Below are 22,929 nucleotides of genomic sequence, written 5' to 3' on the forward strand. Positions count from 1 at the left end.
TTCCTCAACCAGGGACCAAAACCCATGTCCCTTACAGGGAAAGTGTCTTGAACGCACACTTAACTCTTCAGATGTGCACCGGCTCTTCTCGTGCACTTCCCCCAGGGCAGTTTTGCTTGAGGACTCATCACCATCAGTGCTATATGATCTCTGCTGGTGAGAAAGAGCCTCGCAACCCAGACCTTGGACCTGTGGCAAGCATCAGGGGTTAACTGGCTTTGCACGAAGCAAGCCTGGCTCAACCCTGAGAATCTCTTTTTCACATTTGCTGCTTATTCATAACCCAAGCCCATCTGCTGCGCAAGGAACGATCAGCCGCTCCTGTTTCAGATGTCAACCACCCCAGCTGTTTCTCTCTCCCTGTAAACACAAAAGGGGAAAGCAATTACCACAGTATTAATATTCTGGCCTGATTATCTCTATGCAGTGAGCTGAGGACTGATGAAGTCCCCTCGGGGCCCACCGTCACTTCAGCCCCACGTGGTGCTCACCTCTGCAGTGCAGCCGAGTGCATAACCTCCCAGGAAGGCCCGGGGGAATCTCAGAGCTCCGGCTGCGACCCTGGCCACCTGGAAATGCCAAGGTGAGCATGGTGTGTAAGGAAAATTGAGAAGTCACTTGGGTCCTGCAGGGCTTTGAGAGTGAAGTCTACATTAAAGTTAGGTCGTGAGGCTTAAAGATGCCCCATGTAGCTCAGGATGACTCTTAGATCTGCCTCAATAGAGACGCTAAGAGACATCATTTCTTCCATCAGCGTTCTTTGGTTTAAAGTGAATGTCAGACAAAAGCTATCATTGAGAATATGTTCCCCTCTCTGGCTTTTCACTACCATCCTGAGACAGCAGGAGCTGGAATGATCTGACTCATCAAGAAAGCTTTCTTCATTTTTTCCTAAATTTGTATTAGGCATCAGCACATGCTCCCTCAGTTGTAAGCAGGCACCAAAGCACCTCATCTGAGGAGCTCTGAGATACAAAATTTAATGTGGACCATTTCGTGCCCTCCTCAGACTTCATGCTGCCTGATCCTGGGGGAAGCACTTTAAATAAGAGATTGAGTCAGAATCGGCCTATCTGGCTTCAGTTCTTGGCCCTGTCACTTTCAATGCACGTGATCTCAAGGTCCATGACTTGTTTGGGCCTCAGTTTCCCTCATTTACAAAGGGAGGATAGCGCCTATGAGAGAATTAAAGGAACTGATGGGCGTGAAGTGTTTAGAACAGGCCCTGACCATGCTAAGTGAAATATTGATGTTGGTATTTTTCTACTCCTCTATCGGAAAGGGATTTCATGTGATGAGGTCTGGGTAGAATACCAGGGAAGGGAGGCCCCAGAGATGTATAGGTACGCTATGCCTCGGACAAGGGAATTCAAGAGTTGGAGAGAGGCGGGAGGCCACAGAAAGCTCAAGGAAAAAGTAATGAAGGAATAAGAGTTCTTGATGTATTCCAAGTTAATAAAGTCACTCAGGGGACAGAGGGCAGTGTACATGATGGCAGGAAAGGGGTTAAATTGAGCAGGGGAGTTACATTTGAAACAGATTAGAAAAGGCCCTGAATGATAAACTGAGGGATAGAGAGTAAGACAAAATATCAATCACCTTAGATATGCAGATAACACCACCCTTATGGCAGAAAGCGAAGAAAAACTAAAAAGCCTATTGATGAAACTAAAACAGGAGAGTGAAAAAGCTGGCTTAAAATTCAACATTCAGAAAACTAAGATCATGGCATCCAGTCCCATCACTTCATGGCAAATAGATGGGGAAACAATAGAAACAGTGTCAAACTTTACTGTTTTGGGTTCCAAAATCACTGCAGATGGTGACTGCAGCCATGAAAAGATACTTGCTCCTTGGAAGAAAAGCCATGACCAACCTAGGCAGCATATTAAAAAGGAGAGACATTACTTTGCCAACAAAGATACTTCTAGTCAAAGTGATGGTTTAAAAAAACAAAACAAAAAAAGGCAATGGTTTTTCCAGTAGTTATGTATGAATGTGAAAGTTGGACTATAAAGAAAGCTGAGTGCCAAAGAATTGATGCTTTTGAACTGTGGTGTTGGAGAAGACTCTTGAGAGTCCCTTGGACAGCAAGGAGATCAAACCAGTCAGTCTTGAAGGAAATCAATCCTAAATATTCATTGAAATGACTGATGCAGAAGCTGAAACTCTAATATTTTGGCTACCTGATGAACTGACTCCTTGGAAAAGACCATGATGCTGGGAAAGACTGAAGGCAGGAGGAGAAGGGGGAGACAGAGGATGAGATGGTTGGATGGCATCACCAACTCATTGGACATGAGTTTGAGTAAGCTCCAGGAATTGGTGATGGACAGGGAAACCTGGCATGCTGCAGTCCATGGGATCACAAAGAGTCAACACAACTGAGTGACTGAACTGAACTGAACTGATAAACTGAGGATTGAAGATGTGTTTCTATAAGGAGTGTGAAGCCTTGGTAAGTTTCTAAGAAAATAACCTAAATACATTCATATTTTAAAAAAACCATAGGAGCAGGCAGTTTGGAAGACTGAAATGACGAAAAGCATGGGAAAACTCCTGTCAGCAAGTCGAGGCAAAGTTCTGACCCATGGCAACAGAGTGCAGATGAGTGAACTGAGCCATTATCAGAGGGCTGCAGGGGTCAGCGAGAAGTTCAAAGGGAAGCGTAAGTGAGGTTCAGGGTCTAGGCACGTGGGAGGAGGGAGACCCCTCTGCTTGCTTAGGGGACACAGGAGGATGAGGAGCAGTAGGACTTCCCTGGGAGCTGACCTGGTTCAGGGTCCCTGTAAGGGACTCCTGAGGCGCTCAAAGGTAGGGAGCAGGGCCTTTCCTTTATCTGTACTTGAACAAGCCATGTCTCCCACCATCAACAGGGATGAGACCTGAGATTCCATTCACCTACCATGATGGGAATACCAGACCATTTGACCTGACTCCTGAGAAACATGTATGCAGGTCAAGAAGAAACAGAACCAGACATGAAACAATGGACTGGTTCCAAATCAGGAAACGAGTACATCAAGGCTGTATATTGTCACCCTGCTTATTTAACTTATATGCAGGTTACATCATGGCAAATGCCGGGTAGGATGAAGCACAAGTTGGAATCAAGATTGCCGGGAGAAATATCAATAATCTCAGATATGCAGATGACACCACTCTTATGGCGGAAAATGAAGACGAACAAAGGAGCCTCTTGATGAAGGTGAAAGAGGAGAGTGAAAAAGTTGGCTTAAAACTCAACATTCAGAAAACTAAGATCATGGCATCTGGTTCCATCACTTCATGGCAAATAGATGGGGAAACAATGGAAACAGTGACAGACTTTATTCCTTGGGCTCCCAAATCACTGCAGATGATGACTGCAGCCATGAAATTAAAAGACACTTGCTCCTTGGAAGAAAAGCTATGACCAACTTAGACAGCATATAAAAAAGCAGAGATATTACTTTGCCAACAAAGGTCCGTCTAGTCAAAGCTTTGGTTTTTCCAGTAGTCATGCACGGATGTGAGAGTTGAACTATAAAGAAAGCTGAGCACCAAATAATTGATTCTTTTGAACTGTGGTGTTGGAGAAGACTCTTGAGAGTCCCTTGGACTGCAAGGAGATCCAACCAGTCCATCCTAAAGGAAATCTGTCCTGAATATTCATTGGAAGGACTGATGCTGAAGCTGAAGCTCCAATACTTTGGCCACCTGATGCAAAGAACTGACTCACTGGAAAAGACCATGATGCTGGGAAAGATTGAAGGCAGGAGGAGAAGGGGACGACAGAGGATGAGATGGTTGGATGGCATCACCGACTCTATGGACATAAGTTTGAACAAGCTCCAGGAGATGGTGAAGGACAGGGAAGCCCGGCATGCTGTGGTCCATGGGTTCATAAAGTTTCAGACATGACTGAGCAACTGAACAACCACAGAGACAGTCAAGCCCTGCCTCCCGCATGGAGGGAACCCCAGCAGGCACTTTGTGGGCCAGAAGTTTGCTCAGCTTATTCTATCTCACTGTAAATGTCCTGCATTGAATAATGGAAAGTCTTATTTCATGAAGCAGATAATTTTGGTATATGTGCACATGTGTATGCATGTGTGGCTGGGCCTGTACATGACATGCATGAGCTAGAATATGTGTGTGTGTATGGGCATCAGCACATATGCATGTATTTGTGTCTTTAAGTTTGGGGAGGCAGTGGACCAGGAAGAAAAATCAAATTTGCAAGATAAGGTGTCTCAGAATCCTAACCCTGCCCGCAAACACCCCTCACCCATCCCGCTACTCTGAAATCTCTTTCATGGTGACCTGACTCTTCCTAGAAAGAAAACTGAACCATACACACCACAGTGGGAAAAGTCAGTGGATGGACTTGCCCCTCAATTAGATGGTTCTGTGACCTTGGGTGGGTTATATACCGGGCTTCCTCACTTGTCAGTAAGGATAATTGCAAGGACCATAGAAGTAAGGATTAAATAACACAAGACAGCAAAGCCTCCCATCTACTGAGTGCAAAGTCTGATACTGCTCCCAGTCAGGGGTGGAGTCAGACCTGGCGCCTTCCTAGCCCAGTCCGTGTTGTATGCTGGTGTAGCCTTGGAGACCCAGCTCCCCAGTGTGTGGCCTGTACCCCTCTGTGCCTGAGCTTCCCTTCATGCAAAATGAAGACGGATGCTGATCGTGCACCTCCTGAACCGAGTTACTGGGCAGATGGAATGAGCTGGTATGTGTAAAGTGGTGATAATCATGCCTGGCATCTAAGAGGTACCATCTCAGTTTAGCTGCTGGTGCTTCTACAGTAGAGGAAAGGCAGAGACAAGGGAGGGAGTACATCTCTGGTCCTGTCACTGAAGACCAGCTTTTCTGATGACCAGGCCTGAGAACACAGCAGGACCACAGCTATCCCTGGCACTGGCAAGCTATGACTATAGCTTTGGTAGGCTGTCCTTCTAGTGTCATTTCCAAACCTGAACTAAGAACAACTTCCAAAGTACTGTGCCAGAAAATTCTAGGCTATCTCAATGTGATGATTTTAAGGAGGTGGCCCTTGTGTGTGTATGTGTGTGTTAGTCACTTAGTCATGTCTGACTCTTTGCAACCTCATGGACGATAGCCTGTCAGGCTCCTCTGTCCATGGGATTTCCCAGGCAAGAATACTGGAGTGGGTTGCCACTTCTGTCTCCAAAGGATCTTCCAGACCCAGGGCTTGAACGTTGGTCTCCTGCCTTGGAGGTAGGTTCTTTACCGTCTGAGCTACCAGGGAAGCTCTCTTACTCAAATATCTTTATTAAATATTACATTCCTACCCAGCCACCACTTTTTGAAGGGTTAAGAACAAGCTGAGAAAATGAAGAGAGACCCAGAAAGCTAGCCCTAGGCCTGAGTCACTGCCCGCCTGCAAACAAGGGGTGTCCAGTTCTGAGAAATCCCAGTGCACATCAATCAAAACCTACTAAGTCTGTAAAAAGCAGAGCATAGATTTCTGGGAAAGGAGTGAAGAGAATCAATCACTAGCATTATCAAAGGATCCTTTGCTTCATGGGGAAAAGAAACCACAAAGAAAAAGAAAAAAAACACACTAAAAAAAATTTAAAAGGATTCTCCACATGGTCTGTTTAAATGGCATCCTTTCTTGGTGAATTTCAGCCCTGCTTCAATTTGCAAATATTGGATTTATATAACTGTGAGTAAACCATATGTTCCTGAGGAGAATTAAAAATGTGTAAAGTGAGGTACCCCTGTAGGAATGATATTTGGGAGAAATTAAAACAAACCAGAGCAAAGGAATGCTTTCCTTTATAAAGAAATCCCGTTATTTCACTCAGAGTGTGTGAGCTTAGACATCAGCTGAAAAACAGCTGCTTCTCAGAGGAGGATGAGCCAAAAGAATGAGGTTGGGAGGAAGTTGAGATGAGAGCTGTTTAGTTCTTTTTGCTCCTGTGTGTGGATGAAAGGGTGAGAAGGAGGGGACCGTCTTTGGCCTGAGCAGTGGCTCCAGCAGTTCTAGAAACTTCTCCCTCCCTGAATGTGATCTACCCGCACGGCGGCTGGAGTGGAGGACCAGGGTCACACACACGGTGCAGTGATACAGAGGGGCCAGCGGGCCAGGCACCTGTGAAGCTGCAGCCATAATACATTCTTCAGAAGCTGCTTTTTGACTTAATATAGCACAATTTTCCATCCCATATGTGCAAAGCATTTCATCCATGAGTGTCTTCTTGGCTTCTCTGAGCTTCCTTTCTTTCCAGGCAAAAAAAAAAAAAAAAAAATCAGAAAATAAAAACTCTCAAACTCCAACTCATCACACACAAATATTTTGCTTCTGACATCCATTCCATTTTCTTCTCAACAACTGGCATATTTTAACCTGTAGAGGTTCGACTGCCCTCCTCTGCTTTTGATTAATGCAAGTTCCCTCTTTCCTGGGTTTGAACCCAATCACATTATACAGGGTACTTTGCTAAGTGTTCTCAGGCGTAACAGGGGATCATGAACAGCTGTCTTAAAGGAGCTTACATTTTAATTTAACGTAATTTAACTTTAATTTAATTTCCATGTAACTGCCTGTCTGATTTTCTCAATTTCTACTGTAGATTACCCACTCAAAAAAAAAAAAAAAAAAAACCAAATGTTTCTAGAAACTTGCAAACTGACACTTCAGCTCTTGTGAAGTTGATATGGGGAATACATGTGTCTATGTGCACACACAAACACACACACACACAAAAGATACAAAGACATCCAAAATAACCTCAGATTTTATGTTGTAATCATAAAATTTTTAGCTAGGAAATGCTTAGCAGCACTTTCCTTGAAATAGTACTTTGCAGTTAACTGAGTGAATGAATAGGTTGTATCTTTTTTTTCTAATACTCCCTTCTCCTATTTCTCTGACCACACACCAAGAAAACCCCTAACCACTCTTTTCTGTACCTATGAGCTTGACTTTTGTGTGTGTGCTTTTTTTGTGTCTATGTTTTTTAAGGTTTGCTTGTTGTTGTTTTTTTAAGATTCCAGAAATAACAGAGATCAAATTGTATTTGTCTTTCTCTGTCTGACTTATTCCACTTAGCATAATGTACACCAAGTCCATCCACACTATCACAAATGGCAAGATTTTTTCTTTTTTATGGCTGAATAATATTCTATTGCATATATATATATATATATATATATATATATATATATATATGTATTACTATGGACAGTTACTGCAGCCCTGAAATTATAGGATGTCTGCTCCTTTGAAGGAAAGCTATGACAAACCTAGACTGCATATCAAAAAGCAGAGACATCACTTTGCCAACAAAAGTCCATATAATCAAAGTTATGGTTTTCCCAGTAGTCATATACAGCTGTGTGAGTTGGATCATAAGGAAGGCTGAGTGATAAATAATTGATGCTTTCAAACTGTGGTTCTAGAGAAGACTCCTGGGGCTTCCCAAGTGGCACTACTGGTAAAGAACCCACCTGCCAAAGCAGGAGACATAAGAGACATGGGTTCTACCCCTGGGTTGGGAGGATCACCTGAAGGAGGTGGCAACCCACTCCAGTATTCTTGCCTGGAAAATCTCCATGGATGGAGGAACCTGGCAGGCTACAGTCCATGGGGCTGAAAAGAAACAGAAAGCCCAACTGAAGCAACTTAGCATGCATGCACAGAGAAGGGTGCAGCAGAGAACTGAGATGGTTAGATAGCATCACTGACTCAATGGACATGAATTTGAGCAAACTCTGGAAGATCAGCTTCCCTGGTGGCTCAGATGGTAAAGCATCCGCCTGCAATGCGGAAGACCCGGGTTCGATCCCTGGGTTGGGAAGATCCCCTGGAGAAGGAAATGGCAAACCACTCCAGTACTCTTGCCTGGAAAATTCCATGGACAGAGGAGCCTGGTAAGCTACAGTCCCAGGGATCGCAAAGAGTCGAACATGACTGAGCAACTTCACTCACTGGATGATAGTGGAAGACAGAGGTGCCTGGCATGCTGCAGTCCAGGGGGTCACAGAGAGTCAGAGACAACTTAATGACTGAACAACAGCAATGTATGTATATGTGTATACAGACACACACACCATATTTTGTTTATCCCTTCATTCATCAGTGGATACTTAGGCTGTTTCTATATCTTAGCTATTGTAAATAATGCTGCAATAAACATGGGAGTATATTACCATTTCAACTTAGTGTTTTCATTTTCTTTGAATAAACACCCGAAAGTGGAATTGCTAGATCATATAATAGACCTATTTTCAATTTTTTGAGGCACCTTCATACTGTTTTTGATAATGATTGTCCTGTTTTACATTCTCACCAACAGTACATAATGGTTTCCTTTTCTCTACATCCTAACAAATGTTAGTTAATTCTTGTCTTTTTTATAATACCCATTCTAGACAGTATAAGGTAGCATCTCATTGTGATTTTTGTTGAGCATCTTTTCATGTACCTGTTAGCCTTGTGTATGTCTTCTTTGGAGAAAATATCTATTCATATCTTCTATTTTTTATTGGATGTTTTTTCATCTTTTTACTAATGAGTTGTACAAATTCTTGTATATTGGATATTAGCCCCTTAACATATAAATGATTTTAAAACATTTTTTCCCACTCATTATGCTGCATTTTCATTTTGTTGATGGTTTCCTTTGCTGTGCAGAAACTTTTTAGTATGATGTGGCCCACTTATTTATTTTTGCTTTTGTTGCTTTCGCTTCTGGTGTCATATTAAAAAAATCATTGCCAAGACTTATGTCAGGGTGCTTATTGCCTCTTTTTTCTCTAGGAGTTCAATGATTTTAAGTCTTATATTCAAGTCTTTAATACATTTTGAGTTAATTTTGGAGTATGGTGTAAGATAGTAGTCCCACTTTATTTTTTTTGTATGTGACTGTCCAGTTTCTCAAAGGCCATTTATGAAAAGAATTTCTTTTCCCCATTATATACTTGGCTCCTTTGTTGTAAATTCATTGGCCATATATTCATGGGTTTATTTCTGGGCTCTTGTTCTGTTCCATCGACCTATGTGTCTACTGTTGTGGCATCTATGCTAATACCAGTCTATGTTGTAATCATGCTTTACTTTCAACAATAACAACATTTTTTGGAATCTAAAATGAAAGAGCCTTTGACCTAAAGACCATATGTAGCCCAGATGTAACTGACCACGGCACAGATAGTTTCCAAAGGGAGAGATGCTGGTGCCAGGAAGAGCAGCAAAGGACACTTGCAGTTGTGCAAGGGTGAAATGACAATGAGCTAAACAAGAAAATGATTGTGGGAAGGAAATGGAGTCAAGATATATTCAAAGGCAAATTTGTGGGAGAATAAGGATAATTTTGAGTCTCCATTCACTCTCTTTTATCTGACAGGATTGTTAGGAAGATGGTATTGATGTTCATGGAGATACGGAACTCATGGAATGGAACAGGTATGGCATGGAAATAGAATGAAAGGAGTGTGGGGCAAATTACATTTGAGATTACTTTGAGAATTCCAAGTATACAGATCCAGCTAGTCCCGGTATATGTAGAGGAAGTCTGAAACCAAAAGAAGGAATCACTGCTGGAAAGCAAAAGAATGACCAGTCAGAGAGGTGGCTAAAATCATGCTAGTCAAATTCAGAGTGAGGAGGAAGGGAGGTGAGCGGACGGCTATGCAGACCAACGTGCGTGTCCGGTGAAGACAGGGATTGGGACACAGCCACTAGATTTGGCAAAATGGTGGTTCTCACCAGGCAGGTGCAGCAACCCTTTGGGGAAGGGGGCAGCACAGGAGGGCTCGGGGGTTGGTAGAAGGCTGTCAGGCAAATGGCAGTGACTGCAGCCACACAGATTCTCACAGTAATCCTGGTATTTATTCTGCAACTGCATGGCCTTTAGTTACAAGGGGATTGGAAAAGCTTGGGAGGTTGTGTAGGGACAAATCCATATGAATTCCTCGGAGGTGCACAGAGTACAGAGCATCATTCTAGTCTCTGGTCTCATCCTAAGTCTCAGTCCAAGCCACACGTACATGGCCAGATATGTGTGCTGCCCCGAGAACATGAAAGAACTCAGATTCTTTTCAACATAAAAAGGTGAGAACTTTAAAGATCAATATACATGATTGATCCTATAAACATCAATGCATTTACAAACCTTTCTCACCACCATTCCTGCCTATTGGGTAGCAGGTGGGTAGATAATTAATGCCAACATTCTCAGCTGACAGATGATGTAACTGAATGGTCAGATATGTGTTATTTACAGTTAAGAGGCATCACATGTGATGTTCAGAGATGGCAGAACTCCAGAGCCTCATGTGTGTGCAAGGGACTTTTCAGGGATTCAACTCAGTTTCTCTACCAAACTCAGTCCCTCTGGAGCCTTGAATCCTTTAAAATGTAGACTAAACAGTTCTAACATACGACAGAGTCATAGAGCAACTCTGTATTTAAAAGCATCTCTCTGAATAGGCTGACCTTTATATTCAGAGAGTGTGTGGTTAGTTCTTCCTGTAGCAGTGGTGATGCCTCTGTGTTGATATACCCACATGCACTGGCCGGTTCCCTGGACTCGTGGCAGACACGAGAAAATGTGTCTAGTGGTTCATGGAAAGTGTGCATTTGTGAATCCCTGGCTAGGGTGAGGGATAGATCTACACAGCAGTAGATCAATATTTCAGACTTTCTCTGTAACCCCAGATTCCCTCTCCACACCCTGGTCAGGATGACAGCTTCTGATTAGTTCTCCTCTCACCTGAAACCACACCTGTGTAAGTCTCCTCTGCCGATGACTAGAAGAAAGAAGAAAATGAAGTCACTCAGTCATGTCTGACTCTTTGTGACCCCATGGACTGTAGCCTGCCAGGCTCCTCCATCCATGGGATTTTCCAGGCAAGAATACTGGAGTGGGTTGCCATTTCCTTCTCCAGGGGATATTCCCGACCTAGAGATCAAACCCGGGTCTCCTGCACTGCAGGCAGACTCTTTGCCATCTGAGTTGCCAGGGAAGCCCACCAATGACTAGCTGCTGCTGCTGCTGCTAAGTCGCTTCAGTCATGTCCGCCTCTGTGCGACCCCATAGACAGCAGCCCACTAGGCTCTGCCGTCCCTGGGATTATCCAGGCAAGGACAATGGAGTGGGTTGCCATTTCATTCTCCAATGAAGGGAAGTGAAAAGTGAAAGTGAAGTCACTCAGTCGTGTCTGACTCTTCGTGACCCCATGGACTGCAGCCTACCAGGCTCCTCCATCCACAGGATTTTCCAGGCAAGAGTACTGGAGTGGGGTGCCATCACCTTCTCTGCCAATGACTAGCAGTACTCACTAATTTCTGCCCCTCACAGGAAATATTTAAAAGCTGATAAAGCTACAGGTGACTAAATTGTGTATTTCAGTTACTAATGTCTCTTGACCTTGATTTGTTGAGCTTTGGAACCTTTGCCTAACTTTGCAAGATGACCTCTGAACCCTTCTAGGCAGGGGCCACTCGTCTTAGTGGACAAGAACGTGGCCTCTGACACCGCACTGCGTGGGTTGCTTCCTAGCTCTGCCACTTTCTGTCTTAGTCCTTCTGGCAATTTGTACAGCCTCTCTGTGCCCTGATTTCCCCAGATATAAAGTGGGGCTAAAAACAGAACCTTTCATCTCATTATTATGAAGATTAAATTAGTTAATATTTGTTATGACGCTGGAAGAGTGTCGAGCATGTGGCAGACAGTAACGAGATGCACTAGTTGCAGAGTTATGATTGCTATTACCTACTGGCTTAAGCATCTTCAGTTCCCCATTTCTGACCCCATGGAGTGGCCAATGAAGAAGCTCTGAGGAGCCTGGGACTGAGCATTAGCTGGCCTCTCTGACATCCCCGAAAGGACAACACACCCTTTTAGCCACAGGTTCTCAGGCAACTTTCAGTAAAGACAAATGTTCGGTTGGGGCTGAGAATGGCTCTCCTGACTGAAAGGAGGAACAAATAAAAGAAAATTCAAATCATTCTTCCCACTGCTGACCTTTGAGTTTTTTAATTACCATCTCCTGACCCACTCAACTTCCAGGGGAAAAAATTCAGAGATGTTCTAGAATTGAGCAAGAGTAAGACACATAGGAAGAAGACAATGTCTTTCATTTGAGTCTTCATTTATGAAACTGTCTTCATTTATGAAACCAGTTTCCTCACCCTTCCAACGACTGGCATTATGCATTCTTGAATGAAACTGCTTGATGTATTGAGCACTTACTATGTGCCAGGCATTACATTTAGTGCTTTATATGCATCATTCCACTTTATCCTCCTAAACTCCTCCTGGTGGATGTTATCCAGCGAGTTAGTGTGGTAGCTAAGATAGGTTCTAGGGTGGGATTTCTCAACCTCAACACTGTTGACATTTGGAGCTGGGTAATTCTTGGTGGGGGCGGGGGGCATCCTGCACATTGTAGGATGTTAAGCAATATCCCTTACTCAACCCTGTAAATACCAGTAACAACCCTCCCCTGTCCCAGTCGTGACAAACAAAAATGTCTCTAGACATTGTCCAAGGTCCCCTGGGGAGCAAATTTACCACTGGTGGAGAATCACTGCTCTAGAGTTTCAGAAAAAGCACAGAGAATTCTAGATCCAACTCTTACAATTTCTATGGCTGTGTGCTAGTTTCCTCATGGGCAAATGTACCCACCATGTAATGTGTTTTAAAATTTACTGCAGTAATTTCTGTGTCATGCTTAGAACAGTGCCTGCCCCAAAGAAAGTTTCAATATACATTAACTACTTTAATAACTAGAAGTTTTACTGTAATTGTATCTGTTTTTTTTTTAATAGATGAAGAAACTGAGACCCAGAGAAGTTAAATAACTTGTCATATTCTCAGCTGAGGTGTGGCTGAGCCAGGTTCAAATTCAGACCATCTGCCATCACAGTCACATGCCCTCAACCCAGCTCTCCTAAGAGGAGAGCTCAGAGTCTGCCAGTTTGTGAACTGTCTAGCCAGTGACGTGGGGTCTGAGGTCCTAGTAGGACACAAGCCCTGGAGCCTGGTAACTCTGACAGCAGCTGGGGCGGCCGCAGCGATTCCCTGGCATTTGACATTGTTTGTCGGCATCACAAGTGGTCACTATCAAGAATTACTATTTGCGTATCGGTGAGTCACAATATGCCAGATTCGTCAGAGCCAGATGTCACAGCTGACCCAAAGGAGGCCCTCAGACAGATCCCACGAGTTTCATGTGTCAGGCCTATATCCATTCATAAAACAACTCCCTCCATTCCCCAAATTCAAGTCTAGAGAAAAAAAAAATATTCAAAGTTGGATGTGTATTTCTGAGACTAGTTGCAATTGATTTTGAAACCTCACCCCCGCCTTACCCCTGACCCTGCAAGTGTCTTATACTTTTAATTCTGGGTTAATTGTTCCACTGTTCATAGAAGACAGAGACACATGGTATCCATCATTCAAGCACCGAAAAGGAAAGAGGAATTCAAAGACGTATGTAGGTGAGCATAGGATAATATTATTTTTCCTATTGTAAATGTTAAAGTGACAGAAATAGTTTGTGACCAGAATCAGACAGTTGTGTCACTAACCCCCACCCAGTTTTTCTTTTCTTTTCTGTGTGTGTGCTGTTTTTTTTTTAAACTTTGGTTGGAACTACTTTCTCAGCAGCACAGCTGAAAAACCCTTAAAAACTCATGCACGCATGCACACCAGTCTCAGGGGTTCGAGGTGTCTGGAGTAAGGATTAGAGAGGTTCAAGTCGGCTCCCCCAGTTAAAATCACAGCTGCACCAAAGATGGTACAGAATATCAGCCCAGGGCTCAGCGAGCTCGTCCGGTTCTCAGGAATGAGAAAATGCAGCTGCGCTGGATCAGACAGAAGGTGCAGGGTCAGGCTTCCTTCTCCCTTCCCCACACCATCCAGAAAAGAGAAGTCAGGGAGATGCCCGCCACACCAGGCAGCATCTTGGCAGCATTGGTCGAAAATAGGATGCCTGTCATTCACGAGCAATCAGAAGATAGGGATGCATTTAAGAAGACAAAATATGCACGAAAAATCAACCCAGCATTTAGTATTTCTCACTTTTCGTTTTCACTTTTTGCTTTCCTCCAGGGGCTGACATTTAATCTCTCTTTTAGCAAACTGGAGCTGACTCCCTCGCTTCCTCTGGCTTTTTCTCCCGAGGGTGCTCTCAGTGTCTATCGATACGCTCAGCTGATTAGGAAGCCTGTGCCTTGTCACCAAGGCCTGTTGTCACCAAGGAAATGTGTTGGGGCAGATGCTTTCTACCCATCACCCCCGCAGCTCCAGCCCTGCTGACCTGCTAATCTCCAGGTTCAGCCCTTGTCAGGTGCTGACAGCGAAGGAATCCCTTCACAGAATGCACCCAGCCCACGGTGTCCGAGAGTGTGAGTGCGTGTGCTTGTGCCTGTGTGTCCCACTCTCCTGCAAGATTCCACTGTTTCCCGGGGGTCCTGCTGGGGCAGGAGTTGAAGTGACGTGGCCTTGTGCAGTAGCTGTTCTGTGAAACTCCAGCCAAAGGCTAAGCTTGTCCCTCTTCCGAGGATGTCCCCCCCGCCCCGACATCCCCCTCTGCCCCAGGAGACACTTCTGGTGAGACAACACAAACATCTCTCACCAGCTGCACCCCCACCCCTCCACTAGATGACCTACGATACTGGCGAGCGCAGAGTCATTTTTTAGTTTAACTCACATCCGGTTAGGCACAAAGATATTTTTTAAGGCTACTTGGTGGGGGGTAAGAATACATCAGGGGGTCACTCCAAATCCATTCCAAATCAGTCTTGCAGGCCAACCCCGCAGAGGGCCAGAAGGAGGAAATGACTCACTCTCTGAGCCCATGGCTCTCTGTAAGCCCTTAGACTCCCTCCCGGCACAGAGAGCCAGGGGCTATTGCTGAGGTTCGGCTGCTACTTGAAATCAAATCCTGGCTCTGGCTGCATCTGTGCCAACCACCTGGCACAGAAAGGCCCTACTCTGGGCCATTCTTGGACTCTATGACCAGTGGACAGAAATAGCTTCCCCAGCCACTCATGTTCCTGATAACCCGTAGAATGTCTGTTGTTGAAAGAGGATAGATTTAGTATTAGTAAATCTATAGCAAATGAAAAGCATGAAAAAAAAAAAAAAGAAAGAAAAGCATGTATTTTCACCAACTCATAATGCTTCAGCTCTATTGTTTCCAAGTAAATGAGCACATTAAGTTGAAATTATATAGATGTGATATTAGCCTTCATTGGCCAGAACTAAGATGTCTTTACTCCTCTCTCCAGCAATCTGTCCATTCATCCGAAGATACGTTAAGTGCAGGATCTGCGGGACATGGTGAGACCCAGGGCACAGACATGAAAAAGACAGTCCCAGGCGCTGATGGGCTGGCCAAGTGGTAGAGAGAGATGGGCAAGCAAACATGCACAAGTATGTTGGCACCACAACCTAGGGCTTCTGAAACACAGGGCAGGGACATAGTGCAGAGGGTCAGTGCCACCTGCAGGAGTCAGGGCGGTTCCCAAGACTGGATGAGCAGGTATTTCTGGGCCCCTGTGTGAGCAAAGGCAAAGCAGGCAGCAGGCGCCCTTGGAGCTGTCTTGTGCCTCTGCCTTTACTCCTGGGTTTTTGTCTGCCTAGAATCCCCGAACCCAGCATCAAGCAAACTTCTGGCACAGAGTAGGCAGCTACTACAGGCCCACTGAGGAAGTTATGAATAAATTAATGAAAATGAGTAGTTAAAGGAAAGAAGCTGGTAAAGATGCAGTAAATCAAAGGAAGTGAAGGCAACTAAAGATCAGCTCAGTGAACACATGGTGTGTAAATAGCTATCCCTGGAGTCCTTGTCCATGAAGGACATCATCAAGGAGGACAGAAGTTTTCTAGCTGCATTTAGATGGCAAAAGGCTCAGTTCTGCCCAGCAGAGTGCTTGGTGGGCACTCAAACTGAACCTATTTGCCATTTACCTTTGTGGACTATTTGTACAGGAAACTTGACAGTGGGGACATCCCTGGTGGTCCAGTGGTTAAGAATCTTCCTACCAATGCAGGGGACATGGGTTCCATCACTTGTCCAGGAAGATCCCACATGCCATCGGGCATCTAAGCCCATGAACCAAAACTGCTGAGCCCATGCACCCTAGAGCTTATGCTTCGAAACAAGAGAAACCACCCCAATGAGAAGCCCACATCCTGCCCCACTCTCTTAACCACAAGAGAAAGCCTGCACACAGCAACAAAGACCCAGGGCAGCTAAAAATGAAAAATAAATTAACTAACTTAAAAAGCTATTAAAAAATAGAGACTTGATAGTGAAGAGTAAAATAAATAAATATTAGAGATGAGAATATTTTCTCCATGCAGCATCTTTGAATGTACCTGGAGAAAGAATATGAGGTAGAATGTCTCCATGTCGGTCACATCTCATATATGATGACAGAAACAAGAGACATATAGTTCTAGAATGACTGTACTTTTTTTCAGTGTGGTGTTCATTTCCCCATTGAACAAATGATTTGGATTGTCTGTAAGGTGTTGGGCTCTCTGAGGGTGAGGAGAGATTGGTGGAGTTGTGAGGATGAAGGAAAACAAGAATTCAGAGGGAAGCATGTGAGCCTTCTGACATGAGCATGGAAGACAGCTCCAGAGGGTGTAAAATTGAGCTGCGCTTGAAAACATGGGATACGTTTACACAGGAAGGAATTGTAGAGAAATGACGGAGGAAAAAGCAACCTGATAAAAAAGGGCTAGAAATAAAAACTTGAAGGGAGGGGAATTTGAAGGAAGATTTTAGAGTGTCCAGAATATGCTCTGTGCTGAATGCATCCTGGGCGTTTTTCACTGAATGGTCTCTTAATCATATGTGGTGTCAATCAGTAGAAGACTCAGCAGACAGTATGCTCCTATCTTCATACTTTAAGGCCTTAAGGAAAATAAGTGACATTTTTTTTTCATTTGTTTTTATTAGTTGGAGGCTAATTACTCTACAATATTGTAGTGGTTTTTGCCATACATTGACATGAATCAGCCATGGATTTATATGTGTTCCCCATCCTGATCCCCCCTCCCGCCTCCCTCCTAATCCCATACATTTTTAGGAAACAGAGGTTATGAGAATCATGGCCCAAAAGAGCTTCCTCATTACACATCTATTTGGTCCTAGGAGAAAAGCCCTAAAAGGCTCAGCACGAGGCTATCCTTCCATCCCTGGACAGGAAGAGTATAGACCAGATGTCCCAACCTCAAAGGACTGCTGTAATTAGTAGAGTAAAATATATGATAAAATAAAGTGCAAAACCTAGGAGCCCAGTCTGTACTCAGAGCGCAGGAATTGTGGATTGTGGATAGTAAGTGTTAGTCACCCTGTCAGGTCTGACTCTTTGTGACCCCAAGAACTGTAGCCTGACAAGCTTCTCTGATCATGGGTTTCCCCAGGCAGGAATACTGGAGTGGATTGCCACTTCCTTCTCCAGTAGACATTATGGAGTGTTTTGAACTTTGTTGGTGCATCTGGTTCACCTGGAGGCTTCTTAAAACAGGTTGCAGGCCAACATCCAGAGTTTCTGATTCCACAGGTCTAGAGAGGGCCAGGGCATTGGCATCCTTGGGTGATGCTACTGGTTCAAGGACCACTCTGTGGGGCCCCCTCACTGGACCAATCTGCCTTTCTATGTTATGTCACATAACACACACACTTTGAGCCTTTTTTCCCTCCTGCCAGGGACTTCTCAGCAACTTCAGACTCAGAGTGACAGACTTGATAAACTCATCCAGGGAAAAGTTTTAGACAAGCCATTAATTTACTAGCTGTTCCGTAATATATGAGCTTTCTTGGTGTCTCAGATGGTAAAGAATCTGCCTGCAGTGCAAGGGACCCAAGTTCGATTCCAGGGTTGGGAAGATCCCCTGGAGAAGGAAATGGCAACCCACTCCAGTATTCTCGCCTGGAAAATCCCATGGACAGAGAAGCCTAGCAGGCTGCAGACCTTGGGATCACAACAGTAGGACACGACTTAGTGACTAAACAACCACCACCAAAGAGTTGGATATGACTGAGTGACTAACACTTTCACACTTTCTTTCCTTACTGTAAATGAGAAAAATCCAATGGAATTTAGAAATTATTTCAGACACTTTAGGTCATGAAGGGGGAAAAGATTTGGAGGAAGAAATGGTTGATAATGCTTTTGAAATTATATCCCTCCTATAGGTGAGGTGACTTTGGACATCTGAGGATTTCTTGACTATTAAGATGAAGTTAGACTCCTACACAGCAAAAAGGTCGCTGCCATCAACTGGGCCATAAATAGCGTAGAATTCAGGTACTTTTTTCATCTGTTCTCCTTTCTTGCTCCCTACCCTATTACCTAAGAGAGTGCTTCCCTGAGCACCCAGAAACAGCTTCAACTGACATTTTTACAATAGACAAAGTATCAGTTATTATGACATTCAACCCAGGAGGGACGAGCTGGCACTCATGGTAGGTCAAACACATTCTGCAAACTCTGAGGCTTTCTCTTGAAGGTCTACATATTAAGGTTCAAGAACAGAAAACCCTAACCCCAGTCTGCCACTCAAGGATGGTGAGATTGTCCAGTGGAGGTTTAGAAAAGAAGCAGAGATTTTTCTGGGAAACCACTAGTGTTCCAGCAAAAGTCACAGCATAGTGAGAACTTCCAAGTAAAACTGGGAAATACCAGTTATGGAAAGAAAAATGACAGTGTGTTGACCATGAAAAGTAAAAGTGAAAGCTGCTCAGTCGTGTCCAACTCTTTGCAACCCCATGGACTATACAGTCCATGGAATTCTCCAGGCCAGAATAGTGGAGTGGGTAGTGGTCCCCTTTTCCAGGCGACCTTCCCAACCCAGGGATTGAATCCAGGTCTCCAACATTGCAGGTGGATTCTTCACCAGTGGAGCCACCAGAGAAGTCCATGTATGCTGACCATATATGTAAATAATTTCCTGCCACCACCCAACCTTCATTAGTCTTGTAGCTTAGTTGGTAAAGAATCTGGCTGCAATCCAGGAGACCCCAGTTCTATTCCTGGGTGGGGAAGATCTGCAGAAGGGACAGGCTACCCACTCAGTATTCTTGGGCTTCCCTGGTGGCTCAGTTGGTAAAGAATCTGCCTGCAATGTGGGACACCTGGGTTCAATCCCTAGATTTGGAAAAAATTCCCTGGAGGAGGCCATGGCAACCCATTCCAGTATCCTTGCCTGGAGAATCTCCATGGACAGAGGAGCCTGAGGGGACTACGGTACATAGGACCACAAAGAGTCGGACACTACCAAGTGAATTTCACTTCACTTTACTTCACTTCTTCACCCAACCTTCATCTCCAGTGGAAAATATGCACATCTGTGTGGGGCATTGTTTCCTTATGAGCACTGGTCAGGAGCCAAGGCAGTTAGGAGAGCCCCACAGAAACACTAGAAACACAGCTTCAACACATCACTGGTTTTAGAATCTGGAGTGAAAGATGCACCAATCCTTTCTCTCAAGTAGGACAATTGTGAGGAACTCTCTGGAAGGTACATGTATGTCATTGCTTACTAACAAGAGACCTTCCACATTTCCTCCACTGTCCTCATTTCCAATGGATCCTGACCTGTGCTCATAGATTGCATTTCCAATGTGCCCTCACTGATGTGTGTTTATGAATATTAGGTAAAGGAACCAGTATTTATTGAGCATATTCTATGTACTAAACTTTGTGTTAGGCACCTTACACATAGTGATTTCTTATTTAATTCTCACTCCTGCCTTGTGAGGAAATGTGTGTCCTATGTTCATAAATGAATAAACAGAGGCTTAATCAAGGTCCAGCCACCTGCTTAACATTAATGATGTGATAGATAGGATTCAGTCCCAGACCTGCTATAGAAGAATGGCACCCAACCACTGCTTTCAGCCAAAGCCTTGATTTTCCATTTGTTTTTTAAAATTGTGGTTAAAATAGATAGAACATAAAATTTACCATCTCTACCATGTTTAAGTGTTCAGTAGTATTAAATATATTCACATGGTTGGCAATCAATCTCCAGAACTATTTCATCTTGCGAAACTGAAACTTTCCTCCCATAAACAACTCCCCATTCTCCCTCCCTGACCCCCTGGCATCCACCATTCTATTCTTTGTCTCTTTGTAATTTTTGACTACTCTAGGAACTTCTTATAAGTGAAATCACATAATCATTGTCTTTTGTGACAGGCTTATTCCAGTTAGCATAATGTCCACAAATTTCATCCACATGTTTATATGTATCAGGATTTCTTTCCTTCTTAATGTTGAATGATGTTCTATCGTATGTACATATTACATTACATTTATCAATTAATCTACCAATGGACATTCATGTTTCCTTCCTCTTTTGACTATCATGATTAAAGCTACTGTAAACATTTACAAGCAAAAAGCTCTTCCAGATCCAGATCTAAATGTGTTTGGGATATATATCCAAAAGTGGAATTTCTGGGTCATTTGATGATCTTATTTTTAATTTTTCTAAGGAACATAAACTACTGTTTCTCATAGAGGTTACAACATTTCACATTCTCATAAACAGTGCAGAAATTTCCAATTTATCCATGTTTTTTACAATGCTTGCTATTTTCTAATGGTATGAGGTGTTGTCTGGTTGTGGTTTTGATTTGCGTTTCCCTAATAAGTAGTGATGCTAAACATCTTTTCATATTCTTTGGATAAATGCCTATTCAAATCCATTATCCATTTTATAAATCAGGTTATGTGTTTTTTTGTTGTTTCATTGTAGAAATTATTTATATTAACATATTCTTGATATCAATCCCTTATCAAATATATGATTTGGAAATATTTTCTCTCATTCCATAGGCTATTTTCACTCTGTTGATTGTGTCCTTTGGTGCAAAGAAATGTTTAATTTTGATGTTTTTATCTATGTAGTCCATTTTACCTATTTTTTTGTTCCTATTGTGCTTTTAAAGTTGCATCCAAGAAATCATTGTCAAATCCAATGTCATACAGCTCTTCCCCTATACTTTATAGCTTTAGGTCTTATGTTTAAGTCTTTGATCCATTTTTCAGTCAATTTTTACATATGGCATAAAAGGTCCAGCTTCATTCTTTTTCATGTGCCCATCCAATTTTCCCAGCACAAGTTGTTGAAATTCCTGTCCTTTCCCTATTGGATGGTCTTGGCATTCATATAGAAAATTATTTGACATATATGAAAGGATTTATTTCTAGGGTCCCTATTCTATTCCACTGGTCAACATGTCTGTCTTTATTCCAGTACCACACTATTTTGATCACTGTAACTTTGTAATAAGTTTTGAAGTCAGGAAGTGTGAGACCTTCAATTTTGTTCAAGGTCAAGATTGCTTTGTCTATCAAAAGACCTATTTTAAAGAGATAATAATAATGACTGTTAAAAGTCCAGAAAAGAAACGGAGTTTTTAAACATATAAAGTTTTTGGGTTGCTTAGGAACAATGAATATAGATGCCAGAACAGTTTCCCACGCTTTTTAAGAATTAAAAATCTGGGGAATTCCTCAGAGTTAGGACTCCGAGCTTCCCCTGCAGGGGGCATGGGTTTGAGCCCTCCTTCATAAGTCAGGTCAACTGATTGTGGAATTTGCCCTGTATTGTGCCCTGTCTTATCCCCACACTCCTAGCCATTAAGGGTCCTGACTGAATCTCCTGTTAGTTGAGCTTCTCTGGGTAGAAAGTTGTACTATATTCCCAGCCTCAAAATCAAGAGTCCAAGAGCAGTAGTAGCAAAGGAGAACAGTAGTAAACAGAATGAGATTTATGGAAGCTCCGAAGACGGTTGAAGTCATGCAAAGAAGTGAGTTCCCTCTCAAGTTTTCAGTTTAGTGGCAAAGAGTTAAAGCCTGACAGAACAAAAACACCAAATTCTGTAGGAAACAGCTCTTTCTATCCAAGGCATTGTGGCTGGATATGTGGAGAGGAGATGGAAACCTTTTTTCATTCCTTGAAAAGAAAAAATACAGTCAACAAGAAATACAGAAAAGACAATATTGTTAGTGTATTGGAAGAGAGTGATGAGAGGTCCAAGGGAGTCTGGAGACCAGTCGTAATGCCAGAGCTGAGGAAACATGAGCAAAAAGACAAGCACACCAGTGATGAGAATAAAAGAAACCCAGGTGGTGACTACAGAGATGTTTTCATGGTCCCCAAGCTAGCCCTAAGGGCTGTCCTGAGGCGCCAGCAGGCTTCCTAAGGCAGTCTGAGGCCAACGTTGGGGGAGGAACAGAGTCCTTCTTCCCGCACTCCTCTCTGTAACTCACATGTAACCCCATGAAGCTCTCTCCTTCTCTAGTATTTCCTGGTCATCATCACTGTGGTCTCTCCTTCCAAAATATCCTTATTTTCTAAATGAGCCCTCTCTGCCCAACCCTAAGTCCCCATATCTCATTTGTACATGCTAAGTCGCTTCGGTTATGTTCGACTCTTTGACTCTTGCAACCCCATGAACTGTAGCCCACCAGGTTCCTCTGTCCATGGGATTCTCCTGGCAAAAACACTGGAGCAGGTCGCCATTTCCTCCTCCAGGGGATCTTCTCCTGACCCAGGGATCGAACTGGAGTCTCACGTCTCTTGTATCTCCTGTGTTGGCAGACTGATTCTTTACCACTAGCACCAGCTGGGAAGCCCTGTACCTCAACCCTTAACAAACCCTAGAGTGTGTGCCAAACATAACATATAAAAACACACACCACACACACAGGACCCTCTTTTCCTGCCTTGAGCCTGGGTCTCACAAGCACCTGCTCCCCAGCTGTCCCTCACTCAGAGGATGCTGAGAGACTGGCTGTCAATGGCAAACACTTGGTAGAGAGGTGGCCTCATGATGCCTTCACTTGGACAAGCCTGAGAAGTGCAGGAGGCTTTGAATTAGAATAGGAGTCTTTGGCAGAGAAAGAGTGGCCAACAGAGAAGTGAGCAA

The 22,929-nt window shown here is 43.6% G+C and overlaps 1 non-coding gene across 1 annotated transcript; it reads left to right on the top strand.

Moving 5' to 3' along the window:
- The first annotated feature begins 7,745 nt into the window (after nucleotides 1-7,745).
- Nucleotides 7,746-7,817, top strand: TRNAC-GCA. The gene has a single exon. It is a non-coding gene; the product is annotated as a tRNA-Cys (tRNA).
- The last annotated feature ends 15,112 nt before the right edge of the window (nucleotides 7,818-22,929 follow it).

The sequence above is a fragment of the Cervus elaphus genome, chromosome 18 (assembly GCF_910594005.1).
Source record: "Cervus elaphus chromosome 18, mCerEla1.1, whole genome shotgun sequence".
Classification (NCBI taxonomy): Eukaryota; Metazoa; Chordata; class Mammalia; order Artiodactyla; family Cervidae; genus Cervus; species Cervus elaphus.